The sequence below is a fragment of the Ailuropoda melanoleuca genome, chromosome 7, assembly GCF_002007445.2.
Source record: "Ailuropoda melanoleuca isolate Jingjing chromosome 7, ASM200744v2, whole genome shotgun sequence".
Taxonomy (NCBI): Eukaryota; Metazoa; Chordata; class Mammalia; order Carnivora; family Ursidae; genus Ailuropoda; species Ailuropoda melanoleuca.
This window is the reverse complement of record NC_048224.1, coordinates 81464610-81484419: the sequence shown is the minus strand read 5'-3', so window position 1 is coordinate 81484419 and position 19810 is coordinate 81464610.

Below are 19810 nucleotides of genomic sequence, written 5' to 3'. Positions count from 1 at the left end.
GGATTATCCAGCGTCTCAAGGGTTGTCTGTCTCAACCATGGACCACATTTCTCTTTGCTGTGACCTTAAAATGGCTGATGTCCCAAAGCTGGAGATATGAGGCTGTAAGTGAGGGAAAGTATTCATAGGCTGTTGAGACGGGTTAGTAGCCCAGCAGATCTGCCTTTGATCTGAACACCTCCAAAGTTGTATATGCTGGGCTACCAGACCAAGTATTGAATTACACACTCCCTACTCTCTATACTGAGAGGTCAAGGCCACAGTGTAATAAAAGTCACACTCAAAAGGATGAAGTCCCAGACACCCGATATTTCTGCTTCACAGTGTCTATTTCACTACTTTATGGAAACATACCTTCATTTGCCAGTAGATATTCCTCCTCCTCTATGTTCAGTCCATATAGTCAGGTAGGAGGAAGCAGTCCCACTGCAAAAGTCGACTGGGGCATCTTAGGCTGGGGCCAATCACACATCACATTCTCATTGTGAATGGTCAGGAAGGGGCATGTGATGCACCTGGAGCCAGTATGACAATAATATTTAGAATGCTTTCAGCTGAATGTACTGGATAAAATAAAATAGTGGTACTAGAAGAAAGTGTAGGCCAAAAGAGGAAATAGCAACAAACATGAATTCCTTTCTAACAAGGAAACTTAATATAAAGTCATTTAATCAATAAGAATAAGTTTTTGTCTCTGATCACAAGTTTTAAGATAGGATGGCTTCCGGGCTGGTTAATCTCTAGGAGTGTCAGATCTCCAGGCATGCTCCTCTTTCCAGATACCCTGGAAATCCAGTTTCATGCAGCTCACTCTTCCACTCTCAAGAGGCTGACTGCAATGGCCTCTTCTGGATGTGAAACTAAGAAGATGTAAGTTCCGGAGCTTCTGCAGCTCTTTTGTGAGTCCGAGGGGAGAACTTGCCTATGAATGAGCCAACTTACTAAAGAGAGAAAAGCAAGAGATCTATAGAGAGAAGCCATTGGCCTTACTATGCCATCCAAGCCCTACAATTAGCAGTACAAGGAGACAGCCCCACTGCTGAGCTTTTCAGTTATGTAGGCCACTAAAATCTCTTTTTCTTTGAGCCACTTTGGGTTGAGTGTATGGCCTCTTGAAACAGAAAATCCGCAACTAAAGGGAACTGCTTGACGTATATTGTAGTGCAGATATGATGTTAATGGAGTGATCTGTGACCCAGTGCCTCTCAGGCAAAACACCCCTAAAGGTGCCTCTGGCCATTTCCAGCAACACTTCTGTCATTCACCTAAACTTTCTACTATTCTAGCAATTGTGGGAAAACCTCTCTGAGCAACTCTGATCATTCCTGACAATTGATGGGAGCATTACTAAATGAGCAATGGAAATACTCATGAGCCTGGGTAATGTGGGATGAAAACTCAGTGAAGTGAGCAGTGTTCTACCTGTTAATAAACATGGTAGAGTGTGGTTAGAGAAATGAGCATTCTGGCCCTTCTGTGAATCTAAAGGTTCTCTTCCACAGGATTCTTTCTTTCTTTCTTCTTTTATTATTTCTTTCGTTTGAGTGTAGTTGATGCACCACATTACATTAGTTTCAGGTGTACAATGTAGGGATTCAACACCTCTACACATTGTACTGTGCTCACCATAAGTGTAGCAAGATATGAACTTGGGCACAGAATCCTGAAGAAGCCCAGCCCAGCGAGAACAGAAGGGAGATGGAAGAGGGTGCAGCCATGTGAAGCCTTCCTCAAAGGACTCAGCAGAGCCCAGATACATTTGAGCCCTCCTTATATACTTTGGCACTTTTCTCCAAAAGGGATCCAAGAGAATTCCAGAAATGGAGCTGTTAACCTTCAACACAACCTGGCAAAGTTCACAGGCGGGAGCAAAACAAAACATGTCCAAAGAGACCAAAGAGTTATTATTTTTGAATGAAAATTATGGTTGAGGAGAAACAGATGCCGAAGAGATATAGCAAAATCTGAAAATGGACTGTAAAAAAAGAAAACAATGGCACCGGAAAAGATGGAAGCCCAAAGAAGAAAGAGCAAAAAAGATCAAATTCCTTTTGAAACATACAATTGTGATGTTTGAATATGCCAGGTCATCAAAATGCACATGCAATTCCAGCTTTGGCCTAAACATTTGATTTTCAGAAAAAAAAAATGCAATCCTGCCATGAAACCTCTGAATTGCCAAAAACAATTGTTTACATAGGGCAATGTGTTTTCAGGACGTCATAGAATCGCTGTCTGCCCAGACCCTATTAAACTGGTGAAGCTAAGTGCGGTTTAGTACAACTAAGTGTAGAAAGATAGGTAAGTGTAGTAAAGGGAGGGAAAGAGAAGTTCAAAATGTTGAAGCTCACGTGCCTGTGCCAACATAATGGGAGGTACAGTTCACCTCCTTAACACAAAATGCAATTCTTTCCGGACGTATAAATTGGTTTACTTGGTTCTGTTCTTACTAATAGTAAGTAACTAACCTTTTTCAGGAGGAATTCCTGACGTTGGCAGAAAAAAATCAAAAGCAGATTCTAAAAGAGCAGATATGATTTTTCCTAATTCTTGTAGCTTTGGTGGATGATTTTCTGTTGAAGAGTGATGCAGTGGCCAGGGATTTTCCTGCTGCCTGCACGTAATTTCAACAAGACGAGCTTGCTGGATTTTCCCCTCAATTTCTGATTATAAAAAGTAACCCCTGAAGACTATCCTTTCCCTTGGAGGGGAGAATTTAAAAGCTGCTTAATTTCCTGAACTATTTGCAGGTTCTTTAATCTTAGTGGGGGGAAGAAAGTCTGACCACCCTCATCACTTCCCATGACCGCCCTCATATTTTCAAGTTCTAGTAGGCACTCTCAATATGATTGAAAGAAATGCTTGACTTGGGTTAATATACTTAAAACAAAACAAAACAAAACCCTCCTTGATTCCTTTCCTTCTATTTATCCTCATTTCCATATGCATGTTTTTCCTCTAAGGAATTTTCTTCTCTTATTCCCCAGTTTCTCTTCTGTCAGGCTTTATGGTGGAACAGACCTTGGGGTTTTATGCATCCTCTCATTTCCTCCTCTCTCCCTTCTATTTTTCCAGACCTTTCTTTCCTAAGAAAAGTGAGAAAAGGGGGCAGGAACGAGGGATTTTGGAGGCACATGGTTCTTCTGTGTAGCAAGATCGCTATGCTTATGTTTTTGTGAAGTCAAAACTTCTTACTGGGAGTTTTGGTCCAGTTTCCAACTCTTAAACCCTGAGTGTGGCAAGGGGGAGCTCCTGCAGTTTTGGGAACTGGATTAGTGCCTTCCCACATTGGCTCTCTGCGTTAGGAAAACAAGAGAGGACTGCAGATCTGCTTGTTTTATTTGTTTGGTCATTTCAATCCTTTTGTTTCAAAATATTATTGAGAATAGTCAAAAGAGTTGAAATAAGGTAAAAGATTTTAAAAATAAAGATTTGTTGAACATGATTGAAGTGATCCATTTTTTTTCCCCTTGGAGGAAAAAGATATAAACTACTTTAAAACTTATGTGTACATAAAAATATGACATTGCATATTTTAGCATAAAGAATGTCTGCATTTTAATTCTCATCATTTGGTTTTGTTTTGTTTTGTTTTGTTTTTTGACTGTTCACTGTTCATTAGCAAAGTGGGGTCTTACAGATGCTAATCTGACCATAAAACGCCAATGGTCCATAGATGTGGTCAAATTTCAAGGATTTGTTCAAAAAATATCACATGTAAAGTTTATTTGGTCTGTACTCCCCATTTGAAAATTGAAACCACTTTCAATAGGAACTTTAATGCCTCTGTTCAAATATCTAAGCTTACTCAGGCTTAAACTGCGGTCTTTGATGGATGGTTCATAGATTATTGTAGATAATCTGTTAAAGCAGTGAAGGACTTCTTAATATCCTATTCATTTCAGCTAAGAAAAAAATCTAATGCTTTCCAGGTAAATGTTAATTTTAATATATGATTCTATTTTACAAAGGCTTAGTTTTAAAAGTCAGCACAAGAAATAAAATGTATGTGATGGGTTACCTGGCTGGCTCAGTCAGGACAGCATGTGCCTCTTGATCTCAGGGTCATGAGTTCAAGGCCCATGGGCATAAAGCTTACTTAAAATGCATATGATAGGCAAAAAATATACCTTAAAATATTTTATTTATTTATCACAATTTACACTATGCTTTAAAATAAAACTTGTGTTAGCTTTCTTAAATTTCCATGCTAATATTTAAATTCCCAAATTTAACATTCACAGGGCAACAATGTAGCATGGAAGCTAACAGATTGGGCTCTTATGGATGATAGAAACATCTGCCTGGGGAATCCAAAAAATCAACTTAAAAACTGTAAGAACAAATGAAAGTTAACTTCAGGTGTGTGTAGTCAACATACAAGAACGGATTAGCTTTCCCGTATACCACAGTAACATTAGAAATGTCAGGGGGGAGATGGTCCAGTTCATAATAACTACAAACGTACAAAAGAGCTGGAAATATAGTAACATGAACATTTTCAAGACTTATGATAAAAACCATACATATAAAACAAAATTATTAAAATCTGTAAAAGAAGGGGCACCTGGGTGGCTCAGTCGGTTAAGCGTCCTACCCTTGATTTCAGCTCAGGTCATGATCTCAGGGGATCAAGCTCTGAGTCCTGCTCCACGCTCAGAGGAGCGTCTGCTTGAGGATTCTCCCTCTCCCTCTGACCCTTCCCAATCTCTCTCTCTCAAATAAAATAAATAAATCTTTTTTAAAAAAAACTGTAAAAGCAGATCTAAACAAATGGAGCAAAATACTCCCTTTCTGATTGAACATTCAAATATATAAAGCTATAAATTTTCTCTAAATTTTCTCTAAATTTCTCAATACAATCCCAATAAAACCGCAATAAGATCTTTATGAAACTAAGTAAACTCATTCTCAAGTTCATCTAGAAGAGAAAGCATCAAATAGCTAAGGAAATGTTGAAATAAGAACAATTAGGGGGTGCGTGGGTGGCTCAGACAGTTAAGCGTCTGCCTTCAGCTCAGGGTCCTGGGATTAAGTCCCGCTTGGGGCTCCCTGCTCAGCGGGAAGTCTGCTTCTCCCTCTTCCTCTGCCCTTCCCCCCACTCGTTTTCTCTCTCTCTCTCTCTCATTCTCTCTCAAATAAATAAATAAAATCTTTTTTAAAAAAGAACAATTAGGAAGGACTTTCTCTACTGTGTATCAAAATGTGCTTATAAGCTATACTAATTTTAAAAGTGTGATAATGTAAGAAACAAAACGGGATCATAGGGGAAGAGAGGAAAAAATAAAACAAGATGAAATCAGAGAGGGAGACAAACCATAAGAGACTCTTAATCATAGGAAACAAACTGAAGGTTGCTGGAGGTGTGTTGGGGGGAGGGATGGGGTAACTGGGTGATGGGCAATAAGGAGGGCTCCTGACGTAATGAGTGCTGGATGTTATATAAGTCTGATGAATCACAGGCCTGTACCTCTGAAACCAATAATACGTTATATGTTAATTAATTGAATTTAAATTAAAAAATGTTTTTAAAAAGTGTGATAATGGTACTCAAATGGACAAATAGTTTGAGTCAGAAGCAGGGCTGCCCATGTGGAAAGGGCCTTCAGCAGCAGGAAACTGATTTATGTGAGAGAGGAAGGACTTCCAGAGGAAGGTTTTGGCATGGCCTTCCCGGAGCTCTGCTCTGCTGTCAGGTGGGCCCCGTGTGGGCTCCAAGTTCTTTACCCCAAGTGCTGAGTGCCCATAAATATATACAAGATACAGGATGTATACATCACAAAGGAGAACCTGGATAGATTTTATTATATAAAATTATAAAACTTTTATTTGATGAAAGACCATAAATAACATTTAAAAACTAGTGCAGTCTGAGAAAATATATTTGCAGCATTAAAAAAAGCAAAGGATCAGTATATGAACATACAGAAAGCAACTATACAATTTTGTAATGATACAGATTTTGATCAAATATAAGCAAAAGATATAGAGAAAATCCGTGGTCTAATAAACCTATGAGAAGATAGTCAACCTCACCGGTTCTCAGGAAAATGCAGCTGAAATCAACATTGAGGTAGGGCTTCCCACTCCTCAACCCCTCAGACAGGCAGAAATAAAAGCCGATTAATATACACGTGACCAACAATGTCAGATAATGGCTAGTTTCATACACCATTCGTAGGAGTATACTAAGTCCATCCTTTTGGAGGACAACTTTTATCCTACAGAAATAGTCACATGTGAGCACAGTTGTATGTACAGGAAAAATGCAAAGAACTAACATGCCTATCTGTAGGGGAATGGATAAATAAAATCATGGGACACCAAAATAGTATATACCCCTGTTACAAAGAAAGCTGATACAAAAAATAGGTAGAGCTCTAGTCATTAACACAGAAAGGACCAAGTCACAAAGCCTTCACCTCACAAATATTAATACTGATTGAGTATCTCAACTGGTCAGGCACTGTTGTAGATTTGGGGATACAGACGTAAGTAAAACAGATCGAATTCCTCCCTTGAGCAGCATATATTCTAATGTCAGTTTGACAGTAAACAAATCAACAAATGAATGTAGCTGATAATGCTCAGTAAATGCTGTGAAGAAAAATAAAGCATGCTGTGTCATTTTTTACTGCGTTCAGCTGTGGGAGAAAACCCAATTAGCCGAGGCTTACATAAATAAGGATTTATTTATCACATGTAACAGAAATTCAGGAGAGGGAGAGGGAAGCTGGGGGTAGCTTTCCAAAGAACGAAGCTCCTTTCGGGTTTCTCTCTGCCATCCTCAGTATATGTGGTTTTTGTCCTCTTGGTTACAAAAAGGCTACTGGTCACGCTAGGTCAGCGTTCCAGGCTGGGGACCATTTTTCTTTTTTTAGTAAGCTCTGCACCCAACATGGGACTTGAATCCTTTAACCTGAGATCAAGAATCATTCCCATGGAAATGAATATGGGTGAAATCATATAGTATTTGTCTTCCTCTAACTTATTTCAGTTAGCATTCTACTTCCTAGCTCCATCCATGTTGTTGAAAATAGCAAGATTCATTCTATTTATGGCTGAATTATATTCCATTATATGTATAAATCTTCTTTATCCATTCATCTATCAATGTACACTGGGCTGCTTCCATAATTTGGCTATTGTAAATAATGCTGCTATAAACATAGGGATGCATGTATCCCTTTGAATTCATGTTTTTTTTGTTTTTTTTTTTTTTTTTTTGCATTTTGGGGGTAAATCCCAATAGCGTGATTACTGGATCATAGGATAATTCCACTTTTAATTTTTTGAGGAACCTCCATACTGTTTTCTACAGTGGCTGCACCAGTTTGCATTCCCAATGGTGCAAGAGGGTTCCTTTTTCTCCACATCCTCGCCAACACTCGTTCTTTCTTGTGTTTTTGATTTTAGCCACTCTGACAGCTGTGAGGTGTTATCCCATTGTAGTTTTGACTTTCATTTCCCGGATGATGACTGATGGTAAGCATCTTTTCGTGTGTCTGTTGGCCATCTGTATGTCTTCTTTGGAGAAATGTCTGTTCATTTTAAAATTGGATCATTTTGTTTTTCCGGTACTGAGTTGTATAAGTTCTTTATATATTTTGGATAATAACCTTTATTGGATATGTCATTTACAAATATCTTCTCGCATTCTGTAGGTTGCCTTTTATTTTTGTTGATTGTTTCCTTTGCCTTGCAAAAGTTTTTTTATTTTGATGTAGTCCCAATAATTTATTTTTGTTTTTATTTCCCTTGCCCCAGGAGACCTATCTAGAAAAATGTTACTACAGCCAATGTCAGAAAAATTATTGCTGGGATTTTTATGGTTTCAGATCTCACATTTAGGTCCTTAATCCATTTTGAGTTTCTTTTTTATATATGGTGTAAGAAAGAGGTCCAGTTTCATTCTTCTGCATGTAACTGTCCAGTTTTCCCAACACCATTTGTTGAAGAGACTGCCTTTTTTCCCATTGCATATTCTTTCCTGCTTTGTCAAAGATAAATTGATGATATAATTGTGGATTTATTTCTGGGTTTTCTATTCTGTTCTATTGATCTATGTGTCTATTTTTGTGCCAGTACGATACTGTTTTGATTTGATTACTACAGCTTTGTAGTATAACCTGAAATCTGGAATTGTGATGTCTCCAGCTTTGCTTTTCTCTTTCAAAATTGCTTTGGCTATTCAGGTCTTTTGTGGTTCCATATAAATTTTAGGATTGTTTGTTCTAGTTCTGCTGAAAAATGCTGTTGGTATTTTGATAGGGATTACATTAAATGTGTAGATTGCTTTAGGTAGTATGAACATTTTAACAATATCTGCTCTTCCAATCCATAAGCATGGAATATCTTTTCATTGTGTCATCTTCAATTTCTTTCATCAGTATTTTATAGTTTTCAGAGTACAGTAATGTTTCTCCTCTTTGGCTAGATTTATTCTTAGGCATGTTATTATTTTTGGTGCAGTTGTAAATGGGATTGTTTTCTTAATTTCTCCTTCTGCTGCGTCATTGTTAGCATATAAAATGCAACAGATTTCTGCACATCGGTTTTGTATCCTGTGACTTTACTGAATTCATTAATCAGTTCTAGTAGTTTTTCTGGTGGAGTCGCTAGGGTTTTCTATATTTAGTATCATGTCATCTGCAAATCGTGGAAGTTTTACTTCTTCCTTACTAATTCGGATACCTTGGTGTTTCTATTTTTAAATTTTTGAGTGAACTCCATACCATAAAGACAATTTTTAAAAAACATCAGCAAGGTCTGAAGTCAGACAGATATGGTTTTAGGCCCAAAACATCTCTTACTAGTTGTGTAAATTGAAGGATTTATTTATTCTCTGTGATATAAATTCCTCATCTGCAAGCTGGGAGTAATATTAGTATTGTATGAATTAAATAAGAAAAAAATACATAAAACAGTACACAAAGCAATTCTGAATTCTTTTTTATTTTGTTGTCTTTTTTTCCCCTCGTAAGTTTCTAACTGCACTCTTTATAGTGTCTTCTTTCAATCAAATATGCTTATTATTTTTCACAGCTTAAAAATTCCATCTTCCCTCAGTCCAGCTTCCTTCCTTCCTTCACGCCTTGAAAGACCTGCCTGTTCTCCCTGTGCTTGCCTCCTCACTTTGAACTCCATCCCCACGCTGCAGGAATCTACCTGTCAGCCTTCCTCCACTCCAGAAATGGGCCCTCCCCAAGGTCCGGTCATCCTCCTGTTGTCAATCCCGTGGCCACTTGTCAGTCTCTTAACCTTTCCGTTCTTGGAAAGCTCTCTTCTTGTGGCTTTTGCTACCTTGTCTATGGATGCTCTCCCAAATCTCAGGCCAGGCCTTTCCAGTCTTCTTTGTGGGATCCTTTGTCTCTTTGGCCCTTAAATGTCAGTCTTCCTCTGGGTTCAGTCCTCAGTCTCCTTGTCTCTTGGCTCCAATAGTACAACATCTCCTCAGAGAGCTCCTTCCCTGAACACCTGATTCTCCTGCTCCCTCTGCCGCTTCCCCTGCTTGTGCACTTGCTCTCTCTCTCCAATAAATAAATAAAATCTTAAAAAAATAAAATAAAATAAAATTTCAGTTAGGAAAGGTAAGAATTATGAGGTTGTGGTTTTCTGGTCCAAGGGCGCTGCCCAATCCAAGTTTCTATGGCTCCCTCTCCCACTCTCCCTGCTTGTACTCTCCCTCAATCTCTCTCTGTCAAATAAATAAATAAAATCTTTTTAAAAAATTATTTTAGCAATTGAATCCAACAATCTATAAAAATTGTAACACATCATAGTCAATTGATGTTTATTCAGGAATGCAAGGNTGTACCTGAAGCCAGTCAATATTGACTCTAAGCAGCCAGGATTATGTTAAATATTGTAATGCATAAGTAAAATATAAAAATAAAGCAAAAGGTTATAGCTAGGAAACAAAGAATAACAGTGGAATACTATAAAATATCTTATTTTAAAATAAAAATGAAGAAAGAATAGAGAAACAAAAACACAGATGAGGCAAAAGAATAAATATCAAAATGGCAGCCCTAAACACATATTGCATGGTACACTGGGTGTTATACGCAACTAATGGAGCATCAAACTTTACATCGGAATCCGGGGATGTACTGTATGGTGGCTAACATAATATAATAAAAAATCATTAAAAAAAATGGCAGCCCTAAATACAACCACTATACCACTGCAAACTCTACAAATATTAAAAGTATATTAAGAAATTATTATGAACAACTTTATGCCAACAATTTTAACAACTTAGATAAAATGGTTAAATCCTTGAAAGACACAAGCTACCAAAGTGCATAAGAAAGAACATTTAGCCCAATTAGAGAAAAGCATTAAGAAATTAATATATATTTACTACAGAAAATTAATGTATAATTAAAAACATATCCATAAACAAAACTCCTTGTTCAGGTGGCATAGTCCACCAAGCACTGAAGGAAGATACAGTATCAATTCTATACAAATTCTTCCAGAAAATCAAAAAGTACAGCATACTTTCTAATACATTCTATGAGCCAAGTATTATCCTGATAACAAAACCTGGCAAAGATATTACAGGAAAACTGCAGATCATATCTTTCATAAACATACCTCATAATTCTAATAAAAATTTTAGCAGTTGAGGGGCACCTCAGACGGTTAAGCATCTGCCTTCAGCTCAGGTCTTGATCCCAGGGCCCTGGGATCCAGCCCCACATGCAGCTCGCTGCTCAGCAGGAAGCCTGCTTCTCCCTCTCCCACTCCCCCTGCTGGTGTTCCCTCTCTCGCTGTGTCTCTCTCTGTCAAATAAATAAATAAAATCTTTTTAAAAAATTATTTTAGCAATTGAATCCAACAATCTATAAAAATTGTAACACATCATAGTCAATTGATGTTTATTCAGGAATGCAAGGTTGATTGAATATTTAAAAACCATTCAGTGAAACACACCATGTTACCAGTCTAAAAAAGGAAAACTATATGATTGTATCAATAGATACAGAAAAGGCATTTGACAGTATCCAACCTCCATTCTTGATAAAACTTGTAGCAAACTGAGAGTGGAAAGGAACTTCTTCAATCTGAAAAAGTACATCCTGGAAAAAATTACAGCGACATCTTACTAATGGTAAGAGACTAAAGGTTTTCTCACTAAGATTTGAGATAAGGAAAGGATATTCACTATTACCACTTCTATTTTATATTGTTCTAAGAGATTCTGGCCAGTGTTAACAAGGCAAGAAACATAAATTATGCATCTAGATTGGAAAGGAAAAAGTAAAACTATCCTTCTTTTTGCATTCAACACGACCATCTATGTAGAAAATCCATCGGGAGCCTATAAAAAAAAAATCACTAGAACATGAATATAGCATGTTTACAGGAGAAGGGTCAATATTCAAAATCGATTGTATTACTATACATTAGCAACAAATAATTAGAAATTGAAACTTTAAAAGAAGTGTCATTTATAATACAACAAAAAGTAAGAAATAATTAGGAATAATTAACAAAATGCACATTAACAAAATATGTGCATTACTTGTATGCTGAAAATGATAAAGCATTGCTCAAGGAAATTAAAGAAGATACAAATAAATGGAGAGACATACTATGTTCATTGATTGAAAGCATTAAATATTATTAAGATATCAACTCATCCTAAATGGATATACAGATTCAACACAATTTCATTCAGAATTTCAGCAGGATTTTTTTGTATAAATTGAAAAACTGACACTGAAATTTATATGGAAATGCAAAAGCCTAAAATAGTCAAAGCAACTTTGAAGAAGAATAAAATTGATTTCAAGACTTTTTATAAGTCACAGTAGTCAAGATGGTGTGATGTTGGAATAAATTAGGCAAATAGATCAATGAAACAGTAGAGTACAGAAATAGACTCACACATATGATCAGTTGGTTTTTGACAAAATTGCTAAAGTAATTAAGTGGGAAAAGAAAATCATTTTAACAAATGGTGCTGGGATACTTGCAAAGGATTTAAAATAGTGAGAATTAATTCTGAAAAAGAAGAATGAAACTAGAGAACTTCTATATATATATTTCAGGTGATTTTTTTTTCAAAAATCAATCAATGGGGAAAGGGAAGTCTTTAAAAAAAAAGATTGATTTATTTATTTTAGAGAGAGCACACCCTCATGCATATGTGAAGAGGGGGAAGGGCAGAGGAAGCAGGAGAGGGAGACAGAATCCCTACAGACTCCCAGCTGAGCACAGAGCCTGAAGCAAGCCTCAATCCCATGACCCTGATATCATGACCTGAGCTGAAACCAAGAGTTGGACACTCAACCACCTGAGCCACCCAGGTGCCCCAAGAAAGTCTTTTTAATAAAGGAAAGTGCTAGAAAAAACTAATATCTATATTTTAAAAATAAACTTCAACCCCCGTGTCACTCTGTAGAAGAGAATTAACTTAAGATGAATCATAGCCTTAAATATAAACAATATATAATTATACAGCTTCTAGAAAAAAATAGATATTCTTTGAGAGGGCTACAAAAGCACCAACAATAATAGCAAAAATATTGATAAGTCAGACTTCATGAAAATTAAATTTTCTGCTATTTAAGAGATATTATTGAGAAAATGAATAGGCAAGTCACAGACTGGAGAAAATATTTACAATTAATATCTGACAAAGGACTTGTATCCTGATATACACATATGAACAATTGAGAAAATCCTGTTTTGAAAATCGACACAAAATTTGAACAGACATTTCACAAAAGAAGACATTAATAGCTGACAACCACAAGAAAAGTAGCTGAACATCGTTAGTCATCTGGAAAAGGCAAATTAAAACCACAACGTGCTACAATTTCACACTCACTAGAATGCCTTAAAAAAAAAAAAAGAAAGACTGGCAATAACAAATGTAGGGAGCATATGGAGCAGCTGAAACTCTCATACATTGCTAGTGGAAGTGTAAAAAATTGTACAAGCAACTTGGAGAACTGTTTGGCAGCTTCTTATAAAATTAAACATACACGTCCCCTATGACTCAGCAGTTACATTCCTAGGTACTTACCAAGAGAAATGCAAACACATGTTAACTAAAGGACTTGTAAAAGAATATTCACAGCATTCTTATTCACAATAGCCAAAAACTAATAAAACACACATGTCAATCAATTAGGAGAGTGGATAAACAAACTATGGTGTATTCATGGAACGGAATACTTCTCAAGAAAAAAAAAAGTTTGAAACTATTGATAATTGCAAAATATGCCTAAATCTTACAGATATTAATCTGATTGCAGCAAATGAACAAAAAAAGAACACTTACTATAGGTGAGAAAATTTTTGCTCCATGACTTTGGTCATATTGTTATGCTTGTGAATATGTTACATGAGTTGGCAAAGGGATTTTGCAGGTGCAATTGAGGTCACTCATCAGTTGACTTTAAAATAGGGAGATTATTCAGGATTATCCTGGGAGGCCCAGTTAATCACATGAGCCCATAGAAATAGAGGCCGAAGGGGATGTCAGACCGATTTAAATCTAGAGAGGAACTCAGACTGGATTAAAGGTGGAGGAGTCCATGTGGAAAGTGTGAGAAGGAAATGGATTCTGCCAACAACCAGTGCTTGGAAGAGGACCCTGACCCCAGATGAGAACTCCCCTTAGCCAACACCTTGATTTTGGCCTTGTGAGACCCTGAGCAGAGAATTGAGCCATGCAGTGACAGATTTCTTACCTATAGAAACTGTGAGATGATAGATGTCTGCTGCTTTAGGCTGCTAAGTTTGTGGCAAAGTTTTATGCAGAAATAGGTAACTAATACACATTGTATGATTTCATTTATTTTATTACTAGAACAGCAAAACTAATCTACAATAATAAAAGTCACAAAATAGTTGCCCGTTAAAAGAGAGGGAAGACTCAAAGGGGCACAAGGCAAATTTCTGGGGTAATAGAAATGTTCTATATGTTGTTTTCCATGGTGATTGCATGTAATTAAGTCATCAAAACTCATTAAACTTTATATCTCCATCAACAACAAAGAAACATAATGAATGCCCATTAGAATGGCTAAAACAAACAAACAAACAAACAAAAATCTTGTGTTGACAAGAATGCAGAGCATTGCTGGCGAGAGTATAAAATGGTACAACCAATTTGGAGAATGTTTGGCAACATCTCATAAAGTTAAAGATACATTCTCCCCATAACCCAGCAATTCCACTCACAGGAATTTATCGAAGAAAATTGAAAGCTATGTCCACAAAAAGGCTTGTGTAACAGTGTTCAAAGCAGTCTTATTCATAATGGCCCCAAATTGAAAAAAGTACCTCATGTTCACTCGTGGGACAATGGAAAAACAAACGGTGGCATACCCATACTGTGAATACAATGTATACTCAGCAGCAAAAAAAAAAAAAAAAAAAAAGAGTGATATGGCAACATGGATGAATCTTTAAAATGATAGATTGAGCAAAATAATTTCTGCACAAAAGAATGAATATGGTTGATTCAATTTTTTTGAAGTCCACAAGCAGTAAAGACTAGCTATGGTGATAAAAATCAGAGAATGGTTGCCTCTGGGTTTGGGAGATGGGTAATGAATTGGAAAGGACCAGGAAGAAACGTCTGGGTGATAGAAGTATTCTATATTTTGTTTTGGGTGATGATGACACAGGAGTAAGTAATTAGCAATTATTAGACTAATAGCATAATGTATAAACTTGTCAAATCACTAAATTGTGCACCTGAAACTAATGTAACATTGTGTGTTAACCATGCTGAAATGAATAACACCACCAGAATTATTAGACTGGGTACTTAAGTTCTGTGCATTATATTATATGGCAATTGTATCTCATTAAAAATGAAAAAAAAAATCCTAAGGAAGCAGGGATAGTATTTATTTAGTCAGCAGTTACTCTCAATGTAATTCACTGAGTACCTACTATTTGTCCAGCCCTATGCTGAGCCTTCACACTGGAAGACCATTTTGTTTTGATATTCTCTGTCCTGTTACCTGACAGATGTGCTTCAAACCAGACATATTCCTTTCCTTAATGACAAATTTTATAATTTCAAACAGGTCTTTATTACATCAATAGTGGGAAGTTACATGTTATTAATATACTATTAACCTGAAGCATTTGTATTTCCCAACAACTACAGTATGAAACAAGATGCAGTTTATTTTCATGGGAAATAGAAATTGTGTATCTGAGAAAGGATTTGATTTAGAATTCTGAGTCCAACCAAACCTCATGGGTTTGAAAGCTTTGAGGTTAAAGTGAAGAAAGATAATGAGATTTATATTCCCTTTTCGCCTATTTTTACTCCAGCAAGTTGTCTGCCATAGATTATTTACTTACAGCTCCCACCCTTGCTGATACCATCCAAGAGGTTTTTAAAATTATATTGCGGTGATTGTAAAGATTTGAAAATTTGATAGAGACTAGAGGGATTATTATAGAGATATAAAGTTTACTTAAAAATTCCATTTTGCCCTTGCAAAGCATTTTGCTTCAACATTTAAAGCAGTTCCCAAAAGAAGAAATACAAAGGACTAATAAACATACGATGGAAGTTAAAGTATTCTAATAATAAGAGAAAAATAAATTGTAAATTAGATACTGTGTCTTTGCCTCTCAAATTATCACATTTTAAAAAGTGACATTATCCGGATTTGCTGGGATGTACCGTAGGCTGCTGGTGGAACATAAAGTGGTACAGTTTTTGAGGGGCAATGTGGCCTATGTATCTAGCCGTACAGATGCAGATGGCCTCTCTTTTTCATGTTGTCATGCTTAACTGAAACTCAATCCTATGAGAACCATATAAAGAGTGTCTGTATTGCTTTAGATACAAAAGTCCCAACTCCCAACAATCCATTTTGAGATATTAAATGGGGATGCATGGCAAGTTAATTATAAGTACATTTATTGAGGCAGTATTTATAATAAAAAAATGGGAAATAATCCACAATAATCTAACAATAAGGAATTGGTTAGATAAATTATGCTGCTTCCATATAGTGGAATGCTACACTTCCATAAAAATCATGTTTTCAAACAACAGCTAAAGACATTTGGAAATGCTTAGGATATAATATTCAATAAAAAAGCAGGATGCAAAAATCACATACAGAATGATCTCAATTTTATGTGCATCTGTGCAATCATGTTCCCAAGGAATATACACACATGATACTATTTTAAATTGAACCAAAATGTTAAGAAGGCTTTTTCTGAGTGATGAGATTATGGGTAATCTGTAATTTTTCTTATAAATTTCTATACTTCACCAATCTTTGTTATGAATCTATACATTTTACAGTACATTTTAAAAACCCGGAACAATAAACAGTAAAAAGTTAAAGTTTCCACCCTATGTACCCCTGCAGAGGTGACTATCCAAACCATTTTCTGTGTACTTGTACATGTGTACTGCAAATAAAGGTGTCTATCCATGTTTAAAAAATGACTTCGTTGAGGTGTAAGTTACATACAATAAACTGCATCTATTTGAACTGTACAGTTTAATGAATGTGACAGATGTGTATCCCTATTAAACTGGCACCGTCGTCGAAACATAAAACATTCCTATCATACCCAAAGGTTTGTTCATGTCCCTTTGCGACCCAATGGTCCATCCACTAATAATTTTTTTGTTACCATAGATTAATTTTCTTTTTCTAGAACTTTATATAAAAGAAACTATACAGTATATAGTTCTTCTCATTTAGTTGATTTTATTCGTCATTATGGTTTCAAGATTCATCTGTGTGGTTGTAAATATAAGCAGTGCTTTTTTATTGCTGAGTGGTATCTAATCACGTAGATACACTTCATTCTGTTTATATATTCACCTGCTGAATATTGGGGTTATTTCTAGTTTTTGACCAATATGAAAAGCTCTGCTATTATCATTTGTGTGTATTTGTGTAGACCTATGTTTTTATTTCCCTTGGGTACACACCCAGGAGTATGTATTAGTCTGAGTTCTCCAGAGAAAAAGGAAACAATTGGTTAGCTAGATACCTCAATAGATAGATACTTCTATGGATGAATTTATTTATCTCTTATCATATATACATATATGTATTACACATACATTATACATATACACATACATATAGGTATAATACATAACATGTATATATGTATAATACATATATACATAATTTGTGTACATATAATACATAATAAAGTGATCTGTGTTGTTATCTCTTTGTCTATCTTTATGCCAGAACTACTGTCTTGATTAATGCAGCTTCATACTCAGCTTTGAAATAAAGTAGTGCTAATTCTCCAACTTTTTCTTCTTTTTCAACGTTAATTTGGCTATTTTAGCCTTTTTGCATTCCTATATGCACTTTATTATTTTTTTTCCTATACGCACTTTAGAATTGGCTTGTGATTTCCTACAAAAGAGCCTTTTGGGATTTCAATTGGAATTGTGATGCATCTATAGATCGGTTTGGAGACAATGGCATCTTTTTTTTTTATTAATGATTTTTTTATTATATTATGTTAATCACCATACAGTACATCCCCGGATTCCGATGTAAAGTTCGATGCTTCATTAGTTGCGTATAACACCCAGTGCACCATGCAATACGTGCCCTCCTTACTACCCATCACCAGTCTATCCCATTCCCCCACCCCCTCCCCTCTGAAGTCTTCAGTTTGTTTCTCATAGTCCATAGTCTCTCATGTTTCATTCCCCCTTCTGATTACCCCCCTTTTCTTTATCCCTTTCTTCCCCTACCGATCATCCTAGTTCTTATGTTCCATAGATGAGAGAAATCATATGATAATTGTCTTTCTCTGCTTGACTTATTTCACTTAGCATTATCTCCTCCAGTGCCGTCCATGTTGCAGCAAATGTTGAGAATTCGTTCTTTCTGATAGCTGAGTAATATTCCATTGTATATATGGACCACAGCTTCTTAATCCAGTCATCTGTTGAAGGGCATCTCGGCTCCTTCCATGATTTGGCTATTGTGGACAATGCAGCTATGAACATTGGGGTGCATATGGCCCTTCTCTTTACTACGTCTGTATCTTTGGGGTAAACACCCAGTAGTGCAATGGCTGGGTCATAGGGTAGTTCAATTTTTAACTTTTTAAGGGACCTCCACACTGTTTTCCAGAGTGGCTGTACCAACTTGCATTCCCACCAACAATGTAGGAGGGATCCCCTTTAGGAGACAATGGCATCTTAATAGTAAATCTTTCATCTGTGAACATGGTCTCAGTATATGTCTATCTTAAACTTTGTTAAAACTATCAAATAATGATATGTAATATATATCTACATAGAGAAATATATATAATAAATTTTATATATGATTTATCGATAAACATAAATATATATATGATATGATAAATATACAAATACCTAATATGTAAATAATATATAGATAAATTTATATGTATATATCAGCAGGGGGTACACACACATTGTTAAAACTACTAGACACTGCTGAGATATATAGCAAATTTTATGTTGATGTTTTTCTTTTCTTTCCACTTTTTAAAAATGTTATTCGATTGTTTTCTGTCCTCCATTTTTCTTTCTAAAGAAGAGAAGTCATTGGGGCGCCTGGGTGGCTCAGCCATTAAGCGTCTGCCTTCGGCTCAGGTCATGATCCCAGGGTTCTGGGATCGAGCCCCACATCAGGCTCCCTGCTCCGCGGGAAGTCTGCTTCTCCCTCTCACACTCCCCCTGCTTGTGTTCCCTCTCCCTCTCTTTCTGTCTCTCTCTGTCAAATAAATAAATAAAATTTAAAAAAAAAGCAGTCATCATTCTTATTGATATTCTAAATGTAACATGTATTTTTTTCTTGGGATATCTTTAGGATTTCCTTTTTACTTTTGGTTTTCAACAGTTTGACTATGATATGCCTGGATGTGTCTTTTGTATTAATCCTGCTTGGTATGCACTGAACTATTAAAAGTGTGGCTTGGTGGGTTTTTGGTTTTTTTTTTTTTTTTAACAATTTTGATAATTCTTGACCATTTAAAAAAAATTTCTTCTGCTCCATTTCCTCTTACCTCTCTTTGTGGACCACTGATTACATGTTTTTTTGTTTGTTTGTTTGTTTTAGTTTCATGTTTTTATTTAAATTCCAGTTAGTTAACATACAGTGTGATATTAGTTTCAGGTGTAGAATTTAGTGATTCATCACATACATCACCCAGTGCTCCTCAAAAGTGCCCTCTTTAATTCCCATCACCTCTTTAACCCATTCCCCACCCACCTCCCCTCCATCAAGCCTCTGTTCTCTGTAGTTAAGAGTCTGTTTCCTGGTTTGCCTGTCTTTTTTTTCCCCTGTGTTTTTCTGTTTTGTTTTTTAAATTCCATATATGAGTGAAATCATATGGTATTTGTCTTTCTCTGACCGACTTATTTCACTTAGCAGTATACTCTCTAGCTCCATCCATGTTGTTGCAAATGGCAAGATTTCATTCTTCTTATGGCTGAATAATATTCCATTATATATTCCATTATATATACTTAGATATACCACATCTTCTTTATCCATTCATCAGACAATGAACAATTGGGTTATTTCCATAATTTGGCTTTTATTGATAATGCTGTTATAAACATCAGGGTGCTTCGAATCAGTATTTTTGTACCCTTTGGGTAAATACCTAGTAGTGCAATTACTGGTTCATAGAGTAGTTCTCCTTTTAAATTTTTGAGGAACCTCCATACTATTTTCCACAGTGGCTATACCAGTTTGCATTCCCACCAACAGTGTAAGAGTGTTCCCCTTTCTCCACATCCTTGTCAATATCTGTTGTTTCCTGTGTTGTTGAGTTTAGC